Raw genomic sequence first — 21,497 nt, 5'->3', positions numbered from 1 at the left:
TGCTCTAGTGGATTTAACTGTTTCTGTTTCGTCTTCTTCGTAAGTGCCGTTCAGCCTAGTCTTCCCCTGCCTTGTTTTGTTCTTTGTGCCACCATGCCCGTTTATATTTCATGTTCGGACTGCCTACCTGTTATGACCCCTGCCTGGTATTACGATTCTGTCCATTCAATAAATCTCGCTCTCCTCAGCGTTTGTGTCCGCCTCCCTGCTCTGCGTCACGCAGTTCCTTACACTGTTAAAGTGCACTATTGCACTAAATATTTCCCAGCACTTTAAACTTAAAGTTAAATATTTATACATATAGTCGAAATGATTCGATATAATTCGCTTTTTTATCACATTATTTAATGGTGGTTTATTTTCAAAACGCCCAATCTTAACGTCTTCACGTTCTCTCATGTTTCGTCCTGGAATTACAAGAAGCTCGTATTTGTTAACGTAAAGAGAACTGTTCAGTCAGGCAGATATTTGTTGTGAAACGAAGTAGTTACAATTTCAACCATTTTCAAGTACTTTAGCCTAAATTCCAGCACTTTTCAGACCTGAAACACAAAGCAACTTTAAACTTCGTCAGGAAAATGTTCCTTCCCCTGTTTTTGAGGGATGATTCTTTATACTACCACTAGAGATGCATGAGTACCGATACTGGTATCGGGTATTTGCCCGATACCATGTCCATTTACCCGTACTCGTAATCGCAAATGAGGCTCCGATACCAACATCCGATACCTTGTTTCCAGTGGACGTAAACCACGTTATGCTAATGAGCAGACAACTCAACATGTACGTATTTCACGTCCTGTCCCTGGTTTTTTAAGTGAGGAAATGTCCTGGTTTTTAAATTACCTTCATTGGACCATTAAAATGTAAATATACAGGCACTACGGCACTGCGCTGCGTGTGACGTAATCCCTGAGCAAGGTTTGACGCGTCACGACCGGCGCAAGGGTCCGCGCGCCGAAAATGATGTAATCGCGGTGGCTCCGCGGTGCTACTAATATAAGTAAGTGTAAAACATAAAAAATCATGCAGTGCAATACTAAAAACCAGTTTAAACTCTGTGAGTGTACACACTAGTAATATATGATTAAGTTGAACCAAAGTTTGCTATAAATTGATTCAGTTGGCGTCAGGTTGTAGCTACACGTATTGGCTGAAAATCTCCTCAGTTAGTGCCTTTGTGGAACACATTGAAGTTACACAGACCTAATAATTAAGAACAAACAAAAATATATATTATTTATAATAAATAATATTTATATATTATATTTATTTATAATAAATAATTTTAGTTATCATTGTCATTGATCCTCAGCATGAGTTCACTGCTAACAGAACACGGCATCAACCAACACTGCAGCAAACGCTAGCTAGACGAGAGAAAATGTAAAAATACTGAAAAATTAGTTTTGTGTTGACATGGTGATTAGTGATTGTGTAGGTAAAAATGTTCATGTTCAAATAAATTATAGGTCATGCACTGTTTTATGTTGGTTTTGTATTGATTTCATTGCACTATTTTACATTAATAACTATTACATAATGCTCCTGACTGCTTAATTCTATGTAAGTATCGGTATCGGCAAGTACAAAAATACACATACTTGTACTCGTACTCGGTTGGAAAAAAATGGTATTTATGCATCCCTAACTACCACATATCGTTCGCGCGAGGTGTGGCGGAGTTGCGCGCTATGGTCACGTGTGAGGCGGCTGCCCGCATTGTTTCACTTTCGGCATATTACTTGGGATGTCTACATCTCAAGTGATTTAATAAATTTGTTGTACTGGCATCGGACGTTTTCACGTGTTCTTTGCACATTTTACATATCGCTGTAGTTTGGTCTTGGTCAGTGGAAGAAAATCCGAATCAGTTTCAGATTACAGAGGTGGATTTCCTCTTCTTTACCAGCTCCTCGGTTTTTACCATATACAGTCAATGGTTTTTACAAACACAACATGGAGGTGTGGAAGACGCACAGTTCGCTGTGATTGGTCAGTCATACGCCCTACGTCTGACACATCGGTGGGAACCAGCATAAAAAAGTCATTGCGCTGATTGGCAAAGGCGATCTATACGATTTCTCTCATTTGGTAGATTGCCTGCGATTCTCCACTCGTTATCGCCATTCACGATTTTATATCGTCATATCGTGAACCCCTACTCTAAATAATGCAACTTATATAACCTATATATATATAGGTCTATAATTACATGGAAAAAATACACATATTACGAACCTGAATTACGAATACTTTCTCTACAACATCCGACCCTTCCTCTCTCAGGAGGCCTCCCAGGTGCTTGTCCAGTCTCTTGTCATTTCAAGGCTCGACTACTGCAACTCTCTCCTGGCTGGTCTTCCTCTGTAGGCCATCAGGCCCTTGCAACTGATCCAGAATGCAGCAGCAAGGCTTGTCTTCAATCTACCCAAGTTCACTCATGTCACTCCACTGCTGCGCTCCCTTCACTGGCTTCCCGTGGCTGCTCGCATACAGTTTAAAATTCTGATGCTTGCCTACAAAGCCAAAAATGGACCAGCTCATTCATACCTTATGGTCGAGAGTCAATCCGCACCTCGAGCCCTTCGCGCTTCAAGTACGACTCGGCTTGACCCGCCATCCCTCAAGATTCATGGAAGACACGCGACAAGATGCTTCTCTGTCCTGGCTCCCAGATGGTGGAACGAACTTCAACTGGCTATCCGAACAGCGAACTCTCTCGCGGTTTTCAAATGCAGACTGAAGACCCATCTCTTTGTAAAGCACTTATAAGCACTAATCTACTGAAGCATTGGTATAAATCGTAATTGCACTTTATCTCTGGGAACACTTGCTAATTATTGCACTCATACTGCATGTAGTCTTGTAGGTATTTCAGTCTTGCTAGGTATTGCTATGTGTCTAATCTTATATTTTGTTGTCTTCTTTCTAGGTATCAGCACTGGCAACTGTTTATGGCAGTGCTTGAGCTCGAGTAGTTTGGACTTAAACCTGTTTATACTAGATAGAGATGCATATTCTGACTAAACACTTAGCAATTTTGTAAGTCGCACTGGATAAGAGCATCTGCTAAATGCCGTAAATGTAAATGTGCACAGTGTTAAAAAAATTAATTAAATAAGTAAACAAACAAATTCAAGTTGTACTTGGCTAAAGTATACATCAAAATCAACAGTGTCTGGCTCTCCTGAAAGGTGAGGTTAAATAGTGTTTAATAAGTATTTGTTCTTTGATCACAGGACCAGTATTGGTTAGATATATTTCACTGTTGAAGCAAGCACAACCCAGCATTGACATAGAATATTGCAAGTCTTGATAAGGGTAAAGGCACTAATGAGAAAACATATAGATATACTGTATGTTACAATATATATATATATATATATATATATATATATATATATATATATATATATATTAGGGGTGGGCATAGATTAATTTTTTTAATCTAGATTAATCTCACTGAAATCTTGAAATTAATCTAGATTAATCTATATGAAAATGGCTCATATGCGTGCTACCCAAGTCAGTTTTTGAGATAGGGTTTCTTAACATGTTTATTCAGCTAAACATGATATTTGAAATGTAAGCCAGCATTTAGTACATTTAACCTCACGGACGTAATTTGGGGGGGACTTTTTCAAAAGCCAGTTTTGGTCCTCTGCAGTTTTAACGGTTAAAAAGAAATATTTAAATAGCGAGGAATCTAGCGCTAGGACCATGCAGAAAACGACCGCTCCGAGCTCCGCTCCGGTAACACTTTACGTTCCTAAAAATGAATTTTCCATTAAGCAAACCTGGCGACTTCGTGGTTGCATCCATGTAAACACATGAACAATTTGTAATTCACAGGTTTGAAAACTCGTTCTCGCCCCTACTGTGCAATTTGGTTAGAAATACAGCCAAGCTAAACTATCAAGTTGAAAGTCATCATAGTTTGCTTACCCATTTTGACCCAGTTCCCAACCCAACTTTAAGAATAGATTAACGGCGATAATTTTTATATCGCCCGATAAGATTATCAAATTAACGAACGCCACTAATATATATATATATATATATATATATATATATATATATATATATATATATATATAATCCAGGTTCAGAAAGTACTCACCAGAATTTTGCTCAGGCTTCCTGGATTGTGTTGATTCCACTCATTTTACCTGGATTGCACTAATTAGAAATCTAGCAAGCTTGAGCAAAATCCTGGTGAGGACTTTTACTTTCTGAACCTGGATTATACAACTCTGTATATATATATATATATATATATATATATATATATATATATATATATATATATATATATATATATATATATATACCTTAGCTACATTTGTAGCTAGTGTGTGTTAATAAACATGGTCATTCTGGACCTCATTCCTCGCTCATTCATCTCAGAGAGAGAGAGAGAGAGTAAAACTGTAGTAAAGTACACAAAGTTACAAAGTTTCCAGAGTAACAGGATGTTTCAGACAGATGTGACAGACATCCTTCATCAGCTGTGCAAGCAAAGTGCTTCTGAACCTATATATGTTGCATTGTTGTCACCTGGCCAGTATTGTGTGTGAATAAAATGAATTCAAGAGAAGCAACATTGCCACTGTTGTCATCTGGGCTTGTGTTAGTGCTGTCTGGGCTTGTATCAGTCTTGTCTGAGTTTGTGTCAGTGTTATCTAGACTTGTGTCAGTGTTATCTGAATTTGTGTCAGTGTCATCTGGACTTGTGTCTGTGTTGTCATCTGGACTTGTGTCAGTGTCATCTGGACTTGTGTCTGTGTTGTCATCTGGACTTGTTTCAGCGTTATCTGGGCTTATTTCAGGGTTGTTGATTGGACTTGTTGTCTAGGCTTGAATACAAAGTTCAATTGCCTGTCTTGTCCTGAACAGAAAGTGTGCTGCCAGGCTATGACTGCATTATGACACTACTGCTCCAGACATCTATCCTGCAACCACCTGTGACCAGATCTACAGGCCTCACTATAGCCTGTTAGCTACATGTGCAGTCTACCTTCATCAGCTGGACATATTATAGAGATCTTATTTTTTGGACCAGCTCACCCCCCCACCCTCCACCCCCAACTTTGGAGGACAACTTTGTTTTTATTTAAAAATCAAATGAAAACAATTCAGTATAATACACATGCCAAATTAAATGATACTGATGATTAATTTATAAAAGATTGGGGTTAGGTGGACCACACAGGAGAGAGAAAAGACAGAAGGGCAGAAAGAACACAGCTCAAATGACCACTGCAATGGTTCACCAACTGCTGCTCCTGAAAGAAGAGCAGAAAGTGAACCTGAGACATACAACACTTGGAGAAACTACACACATGACTGTGATGTATGTGTATGTGTGTGTGTTTATGTAAGTGTATGTGTGAGTGTATCTGAGACATGCAGCACTTGGAGAAACTACACACATGACTGTGATGTATGTGTGAGTGTGTGTGTTTATGTAAGTGTATGTGTGAGTGTACCTGAGACATACAGCACTTGGAGAAACTACACACATGACTGTGATGTATGTGTGAGTGTGTGTGTTTATGTAAGTGTATGTGTGAGTGTATCTGAGACATGCAGCACTTGGAGAAACTACACACATGACTGTGATGTATGTGTGAGTGTGTGTGTTTATGTAAGTGTATGTGTGAGTGTATCTGAGACATACAGCACTTGGAGAAACTACACACATGACTGTGATGTATGTGTGAGTGTGTGTGTTTATGTAAGTGTATGTGTGAGTGTATCTGAGACATACAGCACTTGGGAAAACTACACACATGACTGTGATGTATGTGTGAGTGTGTGTGTTTATGTAAGTGTATGTGTGAGTGTATCTGAGACATACAGCACTTGGGGAAACTACACACATGACTGTGATGTATGTGTGAGTGTGTGTGTTTATGTAAGTGTATGTGTGAGTGTATCTGAGACATACAGCACTTGGGGAAACTACACACATGACTGTGATGTATGTGTGAGTGTGTGTGTTTATGTAAGTGTATGTGTGAGTGTATCTGAGACATACAGCACTTGGAGAAACTACACACATGACTGTGATGTATGTGTATGTGTGTGTGTTTATGTAAGTGTATGTGTGAGTGTACCTGAGACATACAGCACTTGGAGAAACTACACACATGACTGTGATGTATGTGTGAGTGTGTGTGTTTATGTAAGTGTATGTGTGAGTGTATCTGAGACATACAGCACTTGGAGAAACTACACACATGACTGTGATGTATGTGTGAGTGTGTGTGTTTATGTAAGTGTATGTGTGAGTGTATCTGAGACATACAGCACTTGGGAAAACTACACACATGACTGTGATGTATGTGTGAGTGTGTGTGTTTATGTAAGTGTATGTGTGAGTGTATCTGAGACATACAGCACTTGGGGAAACTACACACATGACTGTGATGTATGTGTGAGTGTGTGTGTTTATGTAAGTGTATGTGTGAGTGTATCTGAGACATACAGCACTTGGGGAAACTACACACATGACTGTGATGTATGTGTGAGTGTGTGTGTTTATGTAAGTGTATGTGTGAGTGTATCTGAGACATACAGCACTTGGAGAAACTACACACATGACTGTGATGTATGTGTATGTGTGTGTGTTTATGTAAGTGTATGTGTGAGTGTACCTGAGACATACAGCACTTGGAGAAACTACACACATGACTGTGATGTATGTGTGAGTGTGTGTGTTTATGTAAGTGTATGTGTGAGTGTATCTGAGACATACAGCACTTGGAGAAACTACACACATGACTGTGATGTATGTGTGAGTGTGTGTGTTTATGTAAGTGTATGTGTGAGTGTATCTGAGACATACAGCACTTGGAGAAACTACACACATGACTGTGATGTATGTGTGAGTGTGTGTGTTTATGTAAGTGTATGTGTGAGTGTATCTGAGACATACAGCACTTGGAGAAACTACACACATGACTGTGATGTATGTGTGAGTGTGTGTGTTTATGTAAGTGTATGTGTGAGTGTATCTGAGACATACAGCACTTGGAGAAACTACACACATGACTGTGATGTATGTGTGAGTGTGTGTGTTTATGTAAGTGTATGTGTGAGTGTATCTGAGACATACAGCACTTGGAGAAACTACACACATGACTGTGATGTATGTGTATGTGTGTGTGTTTATGTAAGTGTATGTGTGAGTGTATCTGAGACATACAGCACTTGGAGAAACTACACACATGACTGTGATGTATGTGTGAGTGTGTGTGTTTATGTAAGTGTATGTGTGAGTGTATCTGAGACATACAGCACTTGGAGAAACTACACACATGACTGTGATGTATGTGTGAGTGTGTGTGTTTATGTAAGTGTATGTGTGAGTGTACCTGAGACATACAGCACTTGGAGAAACTACACACATGACTGTGATGTATGTGTGAGTGTGTGTGTTTATGTAAGTGTATGTGTGAGTGTATCTGAGACATACAGCACTTGGAGAAACTACACACATGACTGTGATGTATGTGTGAGTGTGTGTGTTTATGTAAGTGTATGTGTGAGTGTATCTGAGACATACAGCACTTGGGAAAACTACACACATGACTGTGATGTATGTGTGAGTGTGTGTGTTTATGTAAGTGTATGTGTGAGTGTATCTGAGACATACAGCACTTGGGAAAACTACACACATGACTGTGATGTATGTGTATGTGTGTGTGTTTATGTAAGTGTATGTGTGAGTGTATCTGAGACATACAGCACTTGGAGAAACTACACACATGACTGTGATGTATGTGTGAGTGTGTGTGTTTATGTAAGTGTATGTGTGAGTGTATCTGAGACATACAGCACTTGGAGAAACTACACACATGACTGTGATGTGTGTGTGAGTGTGTGTGTTTATGTAAGTGTATGTGTGAGTGTATCTGAGACATACAGCACTTGGAGAAACTACACACATGACTGTGATGTATGTGTGAGTGTGTGTGTTTATGTAAGTGTATGTGTGAGTGTATCTGAGACATACAGCACTTGGAGAAACTACACACATGACTGTGATGTATGTGTGAGTGTGTGTGTTTATGTAAGTGTATGTGTGAGTGTATCTGAGACATACAGCACTTGGGGAAACTACACACATGACTGTGATGTGTGTGTGAGTGTGTGTGTTTATGTAAGTGTATGTGTGAGTGTATCTGAGACATACAGCACTTGGAGAAACTACACACATGACTGTGATGTATGTGTGAGTGTGTGTGTTTATGTAAGTGTATGTGTGAGTGTACCTGAGACATACAGCACTTGGGGAAACTACACACATGACTGTGATGTATGTGTGAGTGTGTGTGTTTATGTAAGTGTATGTGTGAGTGTATCTGAGACATACAGCACTTGGAGAAACTACACACATGACTGTGATGTATGTGTGAGTGTGTGTGTTTATGTAAGTGTATGTGTGAGTGTACCTGAGACATACAGCACTTGGAGAAACTACACACATGACTGTGATGTATGTGTGAGTGTGTGTGTTTATGTAAGTGTATGTGTGAGTGTATCTGAGACATACAGCACTTGGAGAAACTACACACATGACTGTGATGTATGTGTGAGTGTGTGTGTTTATGTAAGTGTATGTGTGAGTGTATCTGAGACATACAGCACTTGGGGAAACTACACACATGACTGTGATGTATGTGTGAGTGTGTGTGTTTATGTAAGTGTATGTGTGAGTGTATCTGAGACATACAGCACTTGGAGAAACTACACACATGACTGTGATGTATGTGTGAGTGTGTGTGTTTATGTAAGTGTATGTGTGAGTGTATCTGAGACATACAGCACTTGGAGAAACTACACACATGACTGTGATGTATGTGTGAGTGTGTGTGTTTATGTAAGTGTATGTGTGAGTGTATCTGAGACATACAGCACTTGGAGAAACTACACACATGACTGTGATGTATGTGTGAGTGTGTGTGTTTATGTAAGTGTATGTGTGAGTGTATCTGAGACATACAGCACTTGGAGAAACTACACACATGACTGTGATGTATGTGTGAGTGTGTGTGTTTATGTAAGTGTATGTGTGAGTGTATCTGAGACATACAGCACTTGGAGAAACTACACACATGACTGTGATGTATGTGTGAGTGTGTGTGTTTATGTAAGTGTATGTGTGAGTGTACCTGAGACATACAGCACTTGGAGAAACTACACACATGACTGTGATGTATGTGTGAGTGTGTGTGTTTATGTAAGTGTATGTGTGAGTGTATCTGAGACATACAGCACTTGGAGAAACTACACACATGACTGTGATGTATGTGTGAGTGTGTGTGTTTATGTAAGTGTATGTGTGAGTGTATCTGAGACATACAGCACTTGGAGAAACTACACACATGACTGTGATGTATGTGTGAGTGTGTGTGTTTATGTAAGTGCAACAGAGGATAAATTTGTCACAAAATGCACTTATTAGCAAGGGTAGAAAGCTGCGACAACATTCCCCCTGAGACCAGAGGCAGGCAGAGAAAGAACAGGGAACCCAGCCTGCATGCGGCCCCCCCAGGAGCAGTGAAGACCCAGGGCCGCACTTCCCAGTAACCCCTGCATGCCCGCCTCGGCGGCTGGACAGCACCCTCCAACCATGGAGTCTTCTTAGGCGCCGCTGAGGGCCACTCTACGGTCCCATACCTGGGCCATGCCCTTCGAGGGGGGGCCTCAGGGGGTGGGTCCTATGGTTCCTCCTCCCACTCCGAGGAGCATTAGCTTTCTACATACTGGTGACTGGTGATGCTGGCCCGCCTGAGGCCCACCGCCTGCACCGAGAGGACTGAGGCTGCTTGGCCTTGACTGTTGCTGTGGAACTTTGAAACCACCCTGCGACCACGGACTTGTGTTACCGGGCCGCCCAATGGAGGATGGGTTCCCTTTTGAGTCTTGGTCCTCCCGAGGTTTCTTCCTAATCCCCACCCTATAGGGAGTTTTTCCTCGCCACTGTCGCCTTTGGCTTGCTCATTAGGGATCTGGACCCATTCGATTGTAAAGCTGCTTTGTGACAACGTGTGTTGTGAAAAGCGCTATATAAATAAATTTGACTTTGACTTTGACCTCTGGGGTACTGGGGTACAGTCAATGCTTTTCAGCCTAGTACTCTGGTGGGGGGGGGCTGACTAACTCCCCCTCATAGTACTCTGTCGCTGCGAATACACCTGTAACCCTCTTCCAGGTACAGTAGAACCCGGGATCTCGACCGCCTCAGTACTCGACATATTCAGAATTCGACACAAAATGTAGAGAAAACATTCGGAAACCGACTCGACTCATGTGACTTTTGTACACAAAATACAGTTCGTGCTTTGGTCAAATGACGCTAAATGGCGTTTTAAACCATTTTGAGGCTTTGCTCAAAGGTTTTGCTGTTTTTTTGCTGGTTTTTTGTGGTTTTTGTACTGTTTTAGACAAAAAAACATGAAAAACATAGCAAAAAGACAGCAGAAAAGCCGAAGAGGTAAACAGTAAGAACAACAATAGAGTTGAAAAAGGCGAAGAGAAGTATGAAAAAGGCATTTGTGTGACGGACTTAGTATTGGAATTTGATGGTTGAGAACGGATTAATCAGTTTTCAGTAATTTCTTATGGTGTAAATCATGGGTGCCCACAAGTTTTCAGCTTGCGAGCTACTTATAAGATGACCAAGTCAGAAAGGTCTACCGGGGGTTGTGAGGTGGCGAATGAAATTTGTTGAGTGGGGGGGGGGGGTGGGGTGGGGCGAACGTAATTTGTTGAGCGCGCGGGGGGGGGGGGGGGGGGGGGGGGGGGGATTTGCGTGTGTCAAACCCTAGACGTCAGATTGGCTACCATGAATGTCAATCAAAATACAACTGTCAGTGCAGATGGGCGATTCATCCACTACTTTTTTATGTCACGCGATCTACGTACATTCCTTCGTGTCGGTCGATCGCGATCTACTTAATGGGCACCCCTGGTGTAAATGGATTCAGAACTCGACTGCATTGCTTCTCAACTCTTATTCATTCCAGAAGGAACGGGGTTCTACTGTATGTAAATGTCGCATTAGGTCCGTAGGAGCTCAGAAGTAAAGCAAAAACTCACACTATGTGACACCGCCACATAAGGGAACCTGTGGGATATCTAGTGGGTATTGACACTTACACTGATTCCTGGTAGTGTTGGTTTTGGTTATCCTGGCAGAGTAAAGTCCCTATTTGTCTCTAACTGTTGAGACGCGTTGAGAGGGAGTGTGGTTTTTTATTTGGTTGTGTCTGGTTTTCCCTTTGTATATGTGCATGTATATGAGGGTATGTGTGTATAACCGTATGCATTTTGACACTTTCTTGTAATACCCATAGAGGGAGACTTTTATTTTGAAAGTAAACCCTGTTTGGAGAACAGAATAAGGAAGTGGAGCAGCCATTTTTTGGGATGGTAAAAAAAGGCCTGGAGAGTATTGCTGAGGAAGGCCTCATCAAACCATTACCTTTTTCTTACTCTCTCATTCTTGTCCTTGAACGGTGGATTACCCTTTTTGCAGTGTGGATTGCCCTTTTAAAGAGGATACACATTGAAATACATCAAGGAACTGGGTGAGCTCATTCCATTTTTTTCCATTTTTTCTTTTTTGGGTTTTTTCTTATAAGTAGTGATGGGCAGATGAGGCTTCATGGGTGTATGGCACATTTCCCCAAACTGTGTCGACACGGTGTTGAAACAGTGTTGCTGTATCACTTAATGGACATCTACTGGATTTAAAGAGTCATTGCAGGCAACTTCAATAAAAACGGGAAACTGAAAAAGTTTTTATTTAGAAACATCAGCTGCTTTAAAATATTTGTGCTCAGGCGATTGCGCTGTTTACATACAATTTCTCCTGCTTTTGAAAAGACCCTTTTACAGGGCACTAATGATGATGGCATACATAGATATTTCATTGCCAGTTTATGTAAAGTAGGGTAATGAAGTCTTTGTGTTTTCCAGTATTTTAATGGATCCTGTGATCTTGGTGTGTTCGCCTCAGAGATGTACCTTTGTACCTCAATAACTGAATCAGTGGTGACATTTGATTTGGACTGGCTCTCCTTGACGTCCATGTCCTGCTGCCACAGGTTGTCGTCTGATGAATAAATATAATGCATCTACATTACTAATTACGTATTTCTAATCACATGGAATGATTTGCAAGAATAATAAAATGCAAATAAACACAATTAACAATCATGAAATACCTGAACTGGGAGCAGACGTTTGAGTTGAAGGTCCAGCTTGGTCATCTTCCATTTGTGTTGGTACAGCCTTTCTCATTTCTGCTGCGCGCTCCGATTATAATCATTTCACTGCTTCATTGGCTTTTGCACTTAAGAATGCCATCGTCTTGAACCGAGGGTCCAGCAGTGTTGGTATTGTCATTATACTTAATGACTCCAGGTTGCACAGTGTTTCTAGCAGTCTTCTTTTAAGGTTTTCCACAAGATTAATAGCAATTTCCGTGGTTACATTTAATGCATTTCGTTGCAGTGAGTGGTGCAACATTTTAAGCATTGGGATTACTTTTGATCCAGACACTCTTTTTTCCTCAGAGAGCTTCACTGTTGCTTGATTAAATGGAGCAAGCACACGGAGTGTCTCCTCTATGATTTTGTAATCATCTGTAGTTAGCTGAGGTATATCACTTTTTAAAGAGGCCAGGGATACCAACACCGACTCCTTCTGTTCCACAATGCGTTCCAGCATTATATATGTGCTGTTCCATCTAGTTGACACCTCAGTCATTAATTTCTTCACCGGTCCTCCCATCTGTAGCTGAACTTGTGCCAGCTTCTCTTTTGCTGTAGTACTGGTTCTAAAGTATGTTACTATCTGCCTTGCTTTATTTCGGACATCAATGAGTGTCTCAATTTGGTTGCATGATTTTCGAACTTTTAAATTTAAAGAATGCGCTATGCAAATCGTGTGCCTGATTTGGAGCTGTTTGACACATGAAATCATGTTTGCAGCTGCATCTGTGACCAGACATGTCACTTTCTCTGCAATGGCCCACTCCTCTATTAAGTTTGATTTTACTCGGGCCATATTTTCAGCGGTGTGCTGCTGAGGAAAGTTTTCCACTCCCAGCATTGATGTACACAATGTATGGTTCTCACTGTCCACATAGTGACAAGACACAGCCAGGTACGCCTCCATGTTGATGGATGTCCACATGTCCGACGTTAGGCTAACTGCAACTGCACTCTTCAGTTCTTTTTTTACTTTTATTTCTCCTCATACCTCTGGCTAATCATGGTCTTGATAGCCTAGCATTAGTAACACAAATGGAGTACATTAATGAATGACAGCACAGAACATGCATACGTTATACGTTGTTAATGTGTATTACACCCATTCATCAGTACCTTTCTGCTTGGCAGAACATATGAGGGCTCAAGGAGTTGGAGCAGCTCTCTGAACCCCTTGTCTTCCACAAGGCTAAGCGGCTGACAGTCTGTAATTATCATATTCACTACAGCCTCATCAATTGCCTGCTTTCTGGAAGCACCAGGGTTGATCACGTGCGTGTCAACCGGTTCTTCCTTCTCATGCCGGGCACGATAATGCCTCAGCATTGTGGAAGTGCTCCGGTTACAGTAAGACAGCTCTTGGGAGCAAATCCTACATTTCACCTACAAAATAAATAAAAGTTAAATGTACTAAAGGTAAAAGTAAAACAATTAAAATATCCTTGATAAAGAAATTAGAATAACCCAAAAGAAAAATATCAACAGTGAAAACGAGAGCTGAATAATCATTTACCTTATTCTCAGTGATGAGATCAAAATGATCCCACATGGGAGAAAACTTTCTCTTCCTTGGTTGATCCATTGTATTTAATGACAAGCCAAAAAACCAATTAAACACAAAGAACACAAACTCCATCCAACAAAACCCACAAACGTGTCTACATTTTCTCCCTTATAAATACAATTTGGCGCGTTCACAACCAAGGATACAGGAACTGTGTCGGTCACGTGGTTTTCCTTAACGTGATCCGCGCACCGACACGGGTTTCAACTTGTTTGCTCGGCACATGCGCCGAGGTTTCAGTGTCGTCAGACCCATCACTACTTATAAGCCGGAACTGTTGGTGTTTTTTGGGACTCTTTTTGGGGGTGTATTGATTCTACTGGCCTCATCAATGGACTGCAACACATTCAGGCCTTGGACTGGTCATAGTTATTAATGTTCTGAGCTTGGGTACTCTTTGTTGCTGTTGCTCTGTTGGGGGGGGAGAAATGCAGAGTAAAGAGTAACCGGAACTATCTCTGTTGTAGTCTGGTGTTTGCTTGGTTTATACTCACCCGATTGGACCTCGAACCTTATTAGTAACGGCTGAGTTAGTCAGATTGTTACAGATGGTGGTCCGTATGGGGATCTAATAATATACATATATGGTAAGGTTTATGTATGGTATTCTGCAATACTTTTAGCAAACCATTAAGGATTCCAGTAAGCACCCGTCATCGGACAAGCCTCAGGGCCAAGCAGAGACAGACCTTAGTTTAGACAAGGGGGGTGTTACAGAGTCCCCTTCCTTTGTCCCTGGGCCTGGTGTCACACATAGAAATCCAGTTCCCATGGCTGAGATCAGCTCCGTACTTGGTGAGCTTTACATCAATAGTGAATAGGAAGAACCAGCCTATCAAGGACCCACAGGTAGCATCATAGACTGTCTTGAGTCTGAAGTAGCAGACTTGTCCCATTCAGTCCAGTCCTTGAAGACTGAAATGAGGAACTTGCAGGTGGAATTCCTAACAGCAATTGAAAGTGCAACAAACAGCTAGAGAATGCATGGATCAGAAATTTGAGGCTCTTGAAGAACTAATGAAAAGATCCCTAAACCAGCTTGAGCAAGGTGTGGTGGTGTCTGCATAGGAGAGATGTGCAGTGGAAAAGGGAAATGACTCAGCTAGGCTCCAGCACCCCTTTACGCAAAGCATATTTTTTCCTAGTGACTCCTGCAGTTGAAGGCTCCAGTGCAGTTAACATCCTTGTACTCAAAACCACCTATTCATCTGGAATTCCCCACTTTTGGTGAAATAAGAGATGCGGCAGGGGTTTTGGATTTTATGGAGAAGTGTGAGAACTTCCTATCTTTAAGGCTTTTAACCAACAATGAGCTTATGGCTACCCTCAATGCAGTTTTAACCGGACCTGCTAGAAGCTGGTGGATGGCTGAGAAGATTAAAATTCACAACTGGGCTGGTTTCAAGAAAGCATTTCTGGCAGCTTTTCTCCCCACAGACTATATGACAGAGGTGGAAGAACCACTGAAAGCCATGGTCCAAGAACCAGATCAGTGCATACGGGATTTCGCATATGATTACCGAGCCCTTTGCCTGAAATGGAAGAATGACTTGCCAGAAGTTGAACTGATCAGAAGAATTCTAAACAACTGCAACCCTGCCCTGGCTGGGAGCTTACGAGGGACGGTACATACTGTGGAGCAATTGGTCAAAGTAGGGTCCATCGTGGAATTTAAATGCCAAAAAAGACTACTGGGCCAGGGTAAACGAACATAAAGCCCAGGACAAAAGCAGAAAAAAATCTCTACGCCCTAAAGAAACCAATTCTCAGTCACCTAGTATAGCTCTAGTTCAATCAGCAGCACCACAACTGTTAAAGATTGCCGTGGCTGTACGAGGGTTTCAGGTGGAGGCAGTGTTAGATACTGGCTGTACTTTTACTTTGATGCAGAAGCAACTCTGGGAAGCCATGGAAAAACAGGGTGAATCATTGACCAAAGAGGTAAATCGGTCATTCGTCCTGGCTGACGGGAAGGTTCATAAACCTGAGGGAAAAGTCCAGTTAACCTATGAGTGGCATGGACTTTGGGTGATGGCGGATACTTACATCATGACTGACACACAATTGGTGTTTCCTCTGGTCTTGGGACTGGACTTCTTGAGTAGGTCCGGTGTGCAACTGAATGTGGAGGAGCACCACTACAGCCTGAAGATCAGAGGGAGGTGGAGTGTTTTTTCTATCCTGTCATCCGGGATGGCAACCCACTCATGGGTAAGGCCCAAAGAACCAAAAGTCAATCTTTATGTGGCGTTACCCCTTGAAAGTGAGCAGAGGTGGGAAGCCACAGATTCCCAAACACAGGATTTTAAAGAGCTGCTGAATATCCATCCCCCTGAGTTGCATCCTCTTTTTCAGAAATGGTCCTCAGTCTGCTCAGAAAGGTTGGGAAGGACAAGTAAGATCAAGCATCATATTTTGACCACTGATGAAGTGCCTGTCCGTTCCCGAGCTTATAGAGTATCTCCAGTGAAGAGAGAGGTCATAAGGCTGGAAGTTGAGGACATGCTCAAAGTTGGCATAACAGAACCATCTGATTCACCATAGCCTTCTCCTGTGGTAATTGTGCCCAAGCCAGATGGAAACAATCATTTTTGTGTAGACTATCGGCCATGCCCCTTGTGCATGACATCTTGGAGTCTTTGTATGGGGCCAAATACTTTAGTACACTTGATCTAAAGTCAGGTTATTGGCAGGTCGAGATGGATGAACATAGCAAGAAAAAGACTGCTTTTATCAGCCCATTTGGTCTGTATCATTTTTTGATGCCATTTGGTCTCAAAAATGCAGGGGCCACATTTCAAAGGCTGATGGAGCAAGTGCTTGGTGAGCTAAGGGGGTCCATCTGCTTTGTTTATATAGATGATTTCATCATTTATTCTCAGACGAAAGTGCAACACCTGAGAGATCTAGAAATTGTCTTTGAGTGGCTCAGGGAAGCACACCTTACCCTGAACCTGAAGAAATGTCATTTCCTCAGAAAGGAGCTAAAATTCTTGAGCCATCTTGTGTCAGGGGAAAAAACCATGGCAGTGGCTGCATGACCTGTCCTCTTTACAGCGGTTCCTTGGGCTTGTAGGCTGGTATCATAAGTTTATTCCACGCTTTGCGGAATTGGCAGCTCCCTTGAACCATCTCAGACAAAAAGGAGCGGTATGGTTGTGGACTGAAGATTGTCAAAGAAGTGTGGACAAACTAAAAGTAGCACTCCAACAAGCCCCGGTGCTTGCACAGCCCTGTCCTCCTTATCCTTTTCAGGTGCATACAGATGCGAGCGATGTGGGACTAGGAGCTGTGCTTACCCAGATGGTAGATGGAGAAGAAAAGGTCATTGCATATGCATCCCGAAGCCTAAGAGGTGCTGAGTTTAATTATTCAACCTCTGAGAAGGAGTGCCTCACTGTAGTCTGGGCTGTGGAGAAATGGTATTATTACCTGGAGGGAAGTCCATTTGTTGTTTATACAGCTCATGCTGCTCTAACTTGGGCTTTCAATTCTCCCAAATCTACCTCCAGACTGACCAAATGGACTATAAGGCTTCAACATTTTGACTTTCAAGTCAAGTACCGAAAGGGATGCATGAACGTGGTGCCAGATGCTCTATCCAGATCTACGCATTTGCTGGACCCTGTACTAGTGGCTATCTGTGGGACAAAGAATCCCCTCTCTTGGAATTCCATGTTACCTGTAAGCCTGGCTGAAATAAATCTGGCTCAGGGGGAAGATGAGTACATCAAAGAGATGAAGGGTCAATGTAAAACTTGTAACGCCCCGAAAGATTGCATAAGATGGGAAATGCAACAAGACATGTTGTACAGAGTCCTACCCTGTGGTGGAGGAGGTGTCAAATACCAACTGGTGGTACCCAAGTCTCTGATTGTCCCTTTCCTTAACTACTTCCATGACAGTCCTCTAGGAGCACATCTGGGCAGAATGAAGACGCTCCTCAGAATCATGGAAGTTGCCTGGTGGCCGGAAGTACGTAAGGATGTATGGAACCATGTCAAAGAATGCCCTGTCTGTCAGAAGTACAAGCCTTCTAATACCAAGCCCTCCTGGTACCTTCAGGGCACTGAGATCAGAGAGCCCAGTTATATGCTTGGAATGGATCTCATGGGACCTTTTCCAAAAAGTAAAAAGGGCAATATCTACTTGTTTGTCATTGTGGATTACTTCACCAAATGGATTGGACTTTATCCCTTGCGGGACAGCAAGAGTCACCGCCTCTGCAAAATCCTGAGAGAAGAAGTTTTTACTAGGTGGGGTGTACCAATATACATCTTGTCTGACCGGAGACCTCGATTTCTTTTTGTTGCTGTTGCTCTGTTGGGGGGGAGAAATGCAGAGTAAAGAGTAACCGGAACTATCTCTGTTGTAGTCTGGTGTTTGCTTGGTTTATACTCACCCGATTAGACCTCGAACCTTATTAGTAATGGCTGAGTTGGTCAGATTGTTACAACACATACAAATGTAACTATTGGGAACCTTTAGTGTTAAAGGCAGTAAGACAATACATCATACAAAATTACAGACTTAGGGTCCATTAACTAAGAAAATGAATTGTCCTTTGAGGGTGAATGTTCAATCCGGTATGTAATTGATCTTAAGGCAATCAGAATGTCTAGTCAGGGAAAACGAATTGATTGATTGAAAAGTCAAGATCAGAAGTCAGGAAAGTTAACAGTAGAAGCGCCACGCCTCATTTACATACTTGTACCTAGAAGCGCAGAGGGCCGGTCATTTGACCGCTTTCACCACCTACTACTAGCACCGTGTTTTCACCTATTTAAAGCATGCCTGGGGTGGTCAAAAGAGCGCTGAGTCTCTACACAAGGAAGCTGATACACATAATTATCGCTAGATGGCGTTTTGCACAAAAGGCAGAATGAGCCGCTGAAACAAAATATTCGTAATGGTGACATTTGCACGTAACGTCAATATGTTAACAAATTAATGTGACTAAATAATTTTTTATAATCAGTGCCTTGTGACATTGTTTTTAGTAGCTTCCCCATTGTGCATTTTGTTTAGTTTCATATTGCATTACCTGGTTTGTGCGCAATCGTAAATGCAAAATATTGGTTTCGTTTTGTTTCTTGGTTAGTGTAATAGTTTGCTTATTTGTATGTGTGCTATTCTGTTGGCATATATGTCACTAGATTATCATGTTCATATGGCACACCACTGACCCTCTGGCCTGCACTCCCTGCTGTGAAGCATTACTGTCTTTTGTCTTGCTAATGCAACAAAGTGCTTTGAACCTTCAACCCCCACATCCACGAAAGCTCGTTCAATACTCAAAGTAGCAAACGTGAAGTCCGCAGACTGAGCCAAAGCAAGTTTATTTGTATACTCAATGAATCTTATGCCATTTCAAGTAATGTCTATCGCCTAAATGTGTGTATGTTGGTGTATTGCAGGCTATGGTGAACATAAAATAGATATTTATCTGCAAATTTATGTTAGACAAAAGAACAAAAAGCACAAATAGGCTAATGCCAAAATGAATTACAAAAACATAATTATAAAAGGTAGGCTATGCACATGAAAATACCTCAATTTGTAACAAAACGCAAAATTATTAAAATGATACAATGTGATGGTAGAATCAAACAATGGCTTCACAAATATAGTTGCCTCTCTCCCTATAATGTTCAATTATTTCTCTCGCCGTATTGTGTTGCCATTTCAAATGGAGAGGTGTTAGATTGGAGAATAGACAATGTGTGATCCCACGTCCTAACAAACATGTCATCAGTTGTTTGAAGATGTTTCCATCAAAGTATAGAGGTTCACAAGCAGTGTTATCACCATTCAGTGATTTACATTATCTTCAGCTTATATTGCATAACTTTCGTTCCTCAGCTCAAGTCAAGTTCCCTTTATGTATTGAATTGCGAACTCGAGAATAAACCTCCGTACTGTGCACTCAAACACCTATACCGAGGTGTCACGCAAACTGTTTGCTGTTCATCCAAACCGAGTAATGCATTTACATATATAACTTGCATTCTAATTCATTCATTTGTATTGCTGGTGTGTCAAAAACACATAAAAGCAGCCATACATAATGTAATGCATTCAAATAATAAGTTTTAGCTAACAGCTAGCCCTGGCAAAGAGGGATCATACCCGTGAGATTTGTCCTTTGAGATATTGACTTGATAAGTATTCACAGAATTCCTGCAAATTACTAAAGCATTTATTAGGCAAAGCAAGACTCACACAGTTTGAAAATGTGCTGATGTAAACTTATATATAGTATATATTATATAATATCAATAAATAAAGTATATATTTAAAGACGTTGGAAAGTGAAACACTTCGGGGACGAATTCCGCTTTTTTCTTTACACACACGCTCAGTTTGAATTTGATCATTAATTTTGTTTTGAAAACTATTGATCTTTATTTATTTATACTAAATATTAAATGACATACGAATCTTTGCAACACCTGCTGGCAGAAAAGAGGATCACAGTAATAATAATAATAATAATAATAATAATAATAATACATTTTATTTGTAATGCACTTTACACTTGAAAACAAACCCGTGTCACAAACAAAAAAGTGAAAACAAAAAGTGTCACATGGTAAAATACATAATCAAAGTACATGATAAAATATATGGTAAAATATATGATCATAGAGGTGTGGCCGGCGAGCTATGGAGTAGACGTGCGTTACTAGGCTCTCAAGAACTTTCAGTTTAAAATGGTTTTTAGGCACTTTTGGATCGAACATACTGGACTTTTATATATTTTAAACCGCGATAACACGCTTCCAACACACCCAAGCGAGGGAGAATGGCTGGCAAGGCAACAGAAACCCAAAACGCAGCTACATCTGCTCCAAGGCCTGGTGCCTCCGGCTCATCCTCGGACCAGCGTGATGTCTCAGGCCCCGCTGACGCGACGACAGCGCTGGACACTAGCGCCTTTAGAGCCGAGCTTCTCACATGACTCCGTGAAGATATTGGAGGTATAATCAAGTCGGAAATTAGAAGCGTTTTGGAGAAAGGGATGGCAGGGTTCAGAACTGATATTAATATGGTCAGAACTGAACTGCAGTCCTATCAGACCATGGCCGCCGCAGACCTAACCACGCTAAAGAATACAACAGGTGAGATGGACAGAAGCCTGTCAACATGTACAGATGATATCACTCTACAGCGGGAGGTGGCTCATCTTAAAACCCAGTCAAAGCTACTAGAAAACAAATTTGAAGATTTAGAGGCGAGGTCGAGAAGGAACAACATCATGATTGTGGGAGTGCCGGAGAGCCAAGCTAGCTCCTCTGCAGCAATGCTGAGACAGCTACGGTGGGCACTCAACCTCACAGAGGCGCCAATGCTGGACAGATCCCATCGTTCCCTGGCACCGGCGCCGAGACAGGGCGAGCTTGTGATGGCGCATACAGTCATGCTCACCACGTGGGTGTTCTGCCACTAGGGTCTGTCCTCTCTCTCCCCTTCCTGCACCCCATTCAGTCCCCCAGGGGGCTGTGGATCCCGGTAGAGAGTACGCTGTGCGCAATTGGCTGCCGCTTCTCGCCGGTGTGTGGTTGGTTGTCTGAGATTTGTAGCTGTGTAAACAATTGTAAAGCGCCTTGGGTATCTTGAAAGGCACTATATAAATTGAAACA

General features: G+C 41.7%; 1 protein-coding gene across 4 annotated transcripts in view; it reads left to right on the top strand.

Moving 5' to 3' along the window:
* ptpn5 (protein tyrosine phosphatase non-receptor type 5) overlaps nt 1-21,497 on the top strand; it is a 182,497-nt gene that overhangs the window by 14,726 nt on the left and 146,274 nt on the right. For 2 of the 4 annotated variants that reach the window (XM_077006961.1, XM_077006842.1), the window contains exon 1: nt 11,466-11,603. The exons of the other annotated variants lie outside the window; for them this stretch is intronic. The gene's annotated coding sequence lies outside the window, so the exon portion shown is untranslated. Of the gene's footprint in view, nt 1-11,465; nt 11,604-21,497 lie in introns of those variants that run through there. 4 annotated transcript variants of the gene reach the window in all.

Source organism: Brachyhypopomus gauderio, chromosome 1 (genome assembly GCF_052324685.1).
Source record: "Brachyhypopomus gauderio isolate BG-103 chromosome 1, BGAUD_0.2, whole genome shotgun sequence".
NCBI lineage: Eukaryota > Metazoa > Chordata > Actinopteri > Gymnotiformes > Hypopomidae > Brachyhypopomus > Brachyhypopomus gauderio.
The sequence above is the reverse complement of the archived record's forward strand: the minus strand, read 5'-3'. Positions and strand labels throughout refer to the sequence as shown.